Genomic DNA, 7,092 nt, shown 5'->3' with positions numbered 1-7,092 from the left:
ATTTGGCAGCGTTAGGTTTATGGTTGGCCTCTATGATCTTAAGGGACTTTTCCAACCTAATTATTTCTATGATTCTATGATCATGCTACCTCCTAAGAGGTAACACCACACACACACAGACCTGCCGTGATTACTCCTGTGATGTGAACCCCTTTTACTCCTGTGACAATTTGAGTGTTCCCTGCCCCCCTACACTTTGGAAATCACCCAGACTAGACTCAGCTGGCTCTGGAAGTTTGAATGAAGCTTATATTTACAGCTAGCACAATATACAAGCAGATATTTACAGTATATACAGTTATATACAAGGTAAAAGGTAATACAGAAACACAACTCCCTTGCCAGAAACCTGAGTCCCCAGGAGGGGCTCCCAACTGCCCTTCCACCATCTCCCACCCCTCTCAACCTTACCCCAGTCCCAAGGAAGAATGGAGGTTCAGCCAGGGGGTTAGGAAGCAAAGTGGGTTAATCAGAGAGACAGCAGAGAGGCTAGAGAGAAATGCATCTCAGGCAATGCCCCAAGAAGAAGTGCCTTATCTATGTTTGGATTCTTGTTCCTATAGCTCTCAGCAAGCCTATGAGTGAAGTAGACATAATCACTGTTTCCCTTTCACAGCCTGTTATCTAGTTCTTCTCACCAAAACATTCTAGCTAGCTTCAAACTAGCACAACTCCTCTTTGCCCTCTCCAAAACATTTTATGTGATGCTGACCTACACACAGCAACTGAACAACTCTCAGTGTTAGAAACATCAAGGATGAACATTCCAGCTGCCTGTTGACAGGAGGATAGGACTGATCCATGTAAGGCCCAGGAGATCCATGGTCCCTAGAACTGAGGGAAGGTGGGAAAAAGTTCCAGGCCAGCTGGTCAACTGCATATTATCCATGCAGTAAAAATGTTTGCTAGTGTACTCAGGAGTGTAAATACACTAAGAAAAGGAAAAAATATATAGTAGCCAGTGTGTGTTATATCCATGGCCCAACAAAACAGTGTACTTACAATGTCAGACAAGTTTGTAAACATTATCAATCCTGTCAGTTCATGAACTGTCAGTACATGAACTTCAACAAGATAGGGAAGAAATTCAATGTATACACACATGCATGACCCACTTCTAAGCACTCTAAACCATGATAAAACTGGTGCTAAATGATGATAAATTGAGAATACCATTATATAGCAGAACAGTGTTTTTTCTTTCTCCTGTGCTTAGATTTGCAAAGTTTACCTACAGAGTCTCTCACACAGGAAGAATTTGTTTTTAAGCTCCTTGTTTACTAGCATATTGTCTGCCATTCTTAGTAATACTGCTTAATTGCTGCTTTAAAATCTGGAATCTATAATCATCTTGACTTTTCCCTAGACTGAAATTCTTTCTTGGCACTCTGGAGGAGGAAGAGAAAGTGAAGACATCATCAATGTGAATGTGAAGCCTTGGAAAGGGATTAAAGACCCTACAATAATGCAAGTTGTTGTTAGGATTATCAGAAGCTTCCATGAGAGCTTTGTCTCCGCAGCTCAAGACCTTAATGATGCTACAGAAAGGATTTCATTAAAGATCCAAGTTCAGAAGACTTTAAAAACAAGTTCAAATGGATGAGCTGCAACTTTCTTTAAAGAACTGGTGAAATGTTTTGAAGATTAGCATTTTTTAGTGGCAAATACATATTAAACCTCAAATTACGAGAGTGATGTTATCTTATTGAGTGTGTAATCCAAGTGGTATTTTATAGGATAAGTTGGGACTTTTCCAACAGAAGTATTTTTTGTCAGAAAATGCAGCTTTATCAGAGCCACAGCTTTTTTATGGAGATGTACATACCAGCTTTGATACAGGCGAAATTTCCATATCAAAAAATCAAAGAGCCAGAGAAGCCAAAGTCATAACAGCCTTCTGGCTTGGCTGCGGGAAATGAAGACTGAGATTTTGGGGTGTACATGACTCTGCCTGAAGACTTGAAGACCTGTTTTCTACCTGCAAGGAAAGTACTCCTTTCACCCAGCTATGCTAGGATGAGTTGTTTTTTTATCTATAAACAAGAGAGAGATAAAATGAAGCTTGATCTGCAGCCCAGTGGTCATAAGTCACACATGCGGTGCCACTGCCAAAGTGATACAATGTGGCAAGAACACCAACATACCAGAAAAGAAACCAAAGTTCATGTTTCTGGTGGCCAGCGCCAGAACGAGAGGACACAGCCTCAAGCTATGCCAGGGGAAATTTAGGCTCGAGGTGAGGAGAAAGTTCTTCACTGAGAGAGTCATTGGACACTGGAATGGGCTGCCCGGGGAGGTGGTGGAGTCGCCGTCCCTGGGGCTGTTCAAGGCAGGATTGGACGTGGCACTTGGTGCCATGGTCTAGCCTTGAGCTCTGTGGTAAAGGGTTGGACTTGATGATCTGTGAGGTCTCTTCCAACCTTTATAATACTGTGATACTGTGATACTGTGAATATGGCAGAGCATATTCAAACACTGGTCTGCCTTGTCTCATTGGAAGGCTGATTGCGTCTTGTGACTGCAGACAGGATTCAGGATGGATGGACAAAACCCTTAGCAGCAGATACCCTCAGCACTCACTATTCCAAACATAGGAAGGACAACAAATAGAGAAAGGCCTGAAGAAGGAAAACCAATTTCAGCTTTCCAAAGGAGTGGCTGACCGTGAAAACAGAGACACATTCTAGAGTAACACTGTGTGAACTCTAAGAATATGAGGCCTCCACGTATTTTATCTCTCACCAGGAGTGCAGCCATATCAGATTTTCTCCAGGTATTCAAAACCGCAAAGCAAGCACTCCAGCGCAACGAAGGGACGTGCTGTGGCAAGGTAATAAATGTGACTTGCTTAACAACTGTGTTATCTCCTATGACCAGGCACAAGAGCAGATAGCACAATCCAAGTGGCAATGTGCCTTACGCAAAGGGTGTAACAAGCTGTAAGCCACACTCTTCGAATGATCCGTTTGCAATGTAACAACACCCCTTGAAAAGTACATATAGCCAGTCAGAAAGTAAGCATGGAATTTTTCATGGAAAGCCTATTACATAGCATGAAGCCTCATACCTGGTGGAGAAGGGTCACTCATGCTTTCCTTCAGTGCTGCAAAAATACTTTTTGTAATTGCACTGCCATAAATGGACATTTCTGAGTTGATGTTTTGCTCCCCCATTATAAACTGTCTTGACAGATGTGAGTTTTGTACCTTGTATTGTGGGAACACGTCACCTTCACATTAATGTCTTCATGCTGATGCTAGCTGAAAGTTCTTCCCTACTGCAATACTTAATTTTGGCTTTGTCTGCTTAAGATAGAAGGTCCAGAGTTCATTCTGAAGTAAAGCAAGAACATTTTTCAAGTATTTCTTACCCAGCTTCCACGTTCATACACACCAAAGTTGTACAGCTTGTTTGTATCAGATACAGTCACAGATAATGCTGCTATTTCTTTTTCTGGTCGTATTTACGTTAAAGATTCAATTAGAAATGGTTTTAAGTAGACTAAAAATATTAATATATATGTATCACCATGGGGCCTGATAGATTGCTTCTAAAGCATTGTTTGTTGTTTTCCAAAACACAGTATACTGATTTTCTGTAGCCACGTAACATGCTTGTAATATGAATTAATCTTTACCTAGCCTCTTATAAGTTCATGTTTATTCTTTATATTATGCCTCTGGGACTCAGTGTAAAGATTTTTTTTCCTATGTTTTACCAGCCCTTCTCATCAACCAGTCAGCAGTCTTTTGTCTGTTATTAAACTAGTGTACCTTCTTTCCAAATCCTGAATTCTGACAGAATGAAGTGCATCTTTCCACTAGGTAGAACACAGATTACTGATTCTTTAATTCTTACTTGCATACCATTTAAAGGAAGGAGTTAAATGATACACAAATCTTGCCCAGAGCCTTGGTCCAGGAAGGTAGTTGGCCGCAGAGTCTGCATCACTAACGTAAACTCAGCAGCTAACTGCAGTAAGAGTGTCAGGAGATCATGTTAGGTGAATCCAGTTGGGTTTTAGTGGCTGGGGCTGCAGTGTGGGGTCCTGATGTTGTTTATCAAAACAACTTATCCTATGTTTGTAGGTTGCAGATGGCCTCTTAGGTAACAGTTCCAATTGGGGTTTCATTTGCTATATGAGATGAACTGGAACCAAATCTTGAGGTCACCTCATCTGCAAGTCATAGAATCATAGAATCAACCAGGTTGGAAGAGACCTCCAAGATCATCTAGTCCAACCTATCACCCTGCCCTATCCAATCAACTAGACCATGGCACTAAGTGCCTCATCCAGTCTTTTCTTGAAGACCCCCAGGGATGGTGCCTCCACCACCTCCCTGGGCAGCCCATTCCAATGGGAAATCACTCTCTCTGTGAAGAACTTCTTCCTAATATCCAGCCTATACCTACCCTGGCACAACTTGAGACTGTGTCCCCTTGTTCTAAGTCCTGTAGAAGTGGCCCACAATGTCCTGCTCTTTGTAGCTGCATGGGAACTTCTTCTTCTCTAGCCCAGAACATCACTGAGGGGTGGATGTGAGAGGGGTGTATCCAGCATCTCTGAGACATTTCTGTTCCTCTATCAAACAATGACTGTAACAATAGTGTAAGCATATATGAACAGTTTTAATTAGTGAAATGTACATACCAATTTTATTTCTATCTGGGGATTAATCACTGAAGATTTAAGTCCCTATTTTCAAAAGGAAGTAACATTTCCTCTGCTTAGAAGGCATCTGAATGCTATGTATGTGTCTCTGTGCTCTGTATTTTGAAATAGCTCTAAAGTAATATTTCACCAATTGGGAAGAATTGGGCTTATCTGTGAGCTCACTCACACGCACAGGGTGCCCTTCCTTGTAAGAATAGATCTGACTTGCTACTTTCCTGTGCTAATATGTTTTATTCGCACGACACTAGACATGATGGTTTGAAAAAAGTCTGGGTTCTTTGTAGTGCAGTCTTCACCGTGGACATCCTGAGAGAGAGATTCCTGAGATTTCTCTTTTCATCCTTCATAAATTGTTTTGGTTTTTTTATGTCAGTGTGTCTAGAAGAGTCATGTAACTACTGCTGAATAGCACAGCCGGGAAAACTGCGTTCTCCAGATGCAATAAAAGTTACTGTACTTTATTTCCTATTTTCTGTGGAGAGAATGACTTTTTTTTAAGCCTCCTATGATTTTGCAAGGAAAAAAAAATGTATAAATTAGTTCCTGCAAATTGTACCTTTCTACTGCATTCATTCTAATGAAAATGTGCCAGTTTCAAAAGAAGTGAACGAGAGGTTAATTGTCACCTTCTCCTTTAATTAGCTTTAATCAGGTATTTTACAGTACACTCAATGTGTACATGTGGGTTTTCAATAAAATTCTGTTATTTTCCTCTCTTAAAGATACATACAAACACAGAAACACAGGTTTCACCTCACCAAGTCTGTTGCAATATTTTTTAAGTAGATGCAGATTTTAGTTTGTGATGATAAAGAGCTCAGTTTTGCTTCCACATAACTGTATGGACAATTCTGAATTTACAGGAGTTCTTTTACTCCGATTACCTCTACAACTTGTACTATTGATAACAACAATAAAAAAATAGAGTGTGCTAGAACTAGCCCTGAAAAAGATAGTATTGTGATTAAATGGGCCCAAATATGCAGAAAAATGTGGAAGAATTTCTTGCCAGTCAAGGACATAAAGTCATAAACATGGGTAACTTGTGCTGAGAATGACTTTGGTTCCCAGCAAGGCTAGGAAATCGAGATGTAAACAACTGAGCACCCCACACACAGCTGCAGTGGGCAGAGACTAGATAACCAAGGGGGCTGGAGTGGGTGGTCTGAGAGGCTGACCCTTAGAATGTTGTGATAAGTTAACCTATGCACACCTTACATGTAACTCTGGAGCCTCTGACTGTAACCAATCTTAAGCTGAGCACGCCTCTTGCTAGAACGCATATAAGTCACTGCATCATGGAAATAAAGTGGATTTGACCATCTAACCATATTGGTGAACAAAGAGTCATCTTCCCATAGCGCTCCACCGAACGTGTTCTCCAACAGAAAAATGTTTTAATTGTTTGATTAAATATTCTAGTATTTTCTAGAAATGTGACTTGGAATCTGTGGCTATTGCTGTTCTTAAAAAATGCTACTGAAATATATTTTAGAAGATATTTTATCTGCACTGTTTACTAGCCTCTTGCCTCAAGATAATGACTGGGACTGTATGAAAAGGAAGAGATTCTTCAGCTCGAATCCAAGGTGACTCCTCCAAGTCTAGACTCTGTCTGTGTAGTACATATCACATTTATATGAGAATCTACAAAGCTTTCCACTTACATTTCATGAACTGTAGAGATAAAGGCATCCTGTAATACAATATAGGTATTATATCCCTTGAAAAAGAGCTGTTTGAAAACCTTGTAAAGGAAAGCCCTCTCCCCACTCTGTGCATTCACTGATTATACTTGTAAGGGGTAGATTTTCAAGGTATGGCTCTCCACCTGTACTCGAGGACTTAATCGACAGCTCTGGACAGATTCTCTTTTCTTTGAGTCATCAAGGAGAAAGTGTTTAAGGCCAGCTGTCAAATTCTTTTTTTTTTTTGCTCAGGCTAAAGAGAGTTTGTGGTTTTCTTACTGGCCCTGCACAAAAGTGAATCTTCACATAAAAACGTTGAGGTTTTGGAAGAGTAAAACTGCTTTCTGTGTATTATGAAATGCAAGGAACATTTGGAGAGCTGATAAACTTTATCTTGCCAATCTGTTGTTGTATGCATTCTCCTAAACCTATTGAAGGTCAAGTCCCTGAGGTAAATGTCTTGGTATTAGCATTTGCCTATCTACTGATGGTGCAGTAGGGAAAAAAAAAAAGTCATGCAATTTATTTTCAAGGTGGCATATTATTGTTTTTCTTGTTTACAAGAAAACGAGGCCACATGTGGTGTGGATATGCAGTCATTTGAATGTTTTCCACATCTCCTGTTCACCTTCTGGCCAGAGCAGAAGTACTGACTCCGTTCCTGTTCTACTCTCAACAATCCAGGTCTCTGGCTACTGTTTCCCAGCCACATGTCACAGTTCTCAGCAT

This window comes from Pogoniulus pusillus, chromosome 3 (assembly GCF_015220805.1).
Source record: "Pogoniulus pusillus isolate bPogPus1 chromosome 3, bPogPus1.pri, whole genome shotgun sequence".
Taxonomy (NCBI): Eukaryota; Metazoa; Chordata; class Aves; order Piciformes; family Lybiidae; genus Pogoniulus; species Pogoniulus pusillus.
The sequence above is the reverse complement of the archived record's forward strand: the minus strand, read 5'-3'. Positions refer to the sequence as shown.